Source organism: Octopus bimaculoides, chromosome 28 (genome assembly GCF_001194135.2).
Source record: "Octopus bimaculoides isolate UCB-OBI-ISO-001 chromosome 28, ASM119413v2, whole genome shotgun sequence".
In the NCBI taxonomy this organism is placed as follows: Eukaryota; Metazoa; Mollusca; class Cephalopoda; order Octopoda; family Octopodidae; genus Octopus; species Octopus bimaculoides.
This window is the reverse complement of record NC_069008.1, coordinates 16,397,876-16,398,128: the sequence shown is the minus strand read 5'-3', so window position 1 is coordinate 16,398,128 and position 253 is coordinate 16,397,876.

The window sequence follows — 253 nt, the reverse complement described above, 5'->3', positions numbered from 1 at the left end:
ATACATACATACATACATATATATATACATGTGTGTGTGTGTGTGTTTGTATGTATATATAGATATATATACATATATATACATATATACACATACACACAAACGCACTCACATATACACAACGGACCTCTTTCTGTTTCTGTCTACCAAATCCACTCGCAGAGCTTTGGTTATAGTAGATGACACAGTGGGACTGAACCTGGAACCATGTGGTTGGGAAGCAAGCTTGTTATCACAAAGACACTCCTGTTGT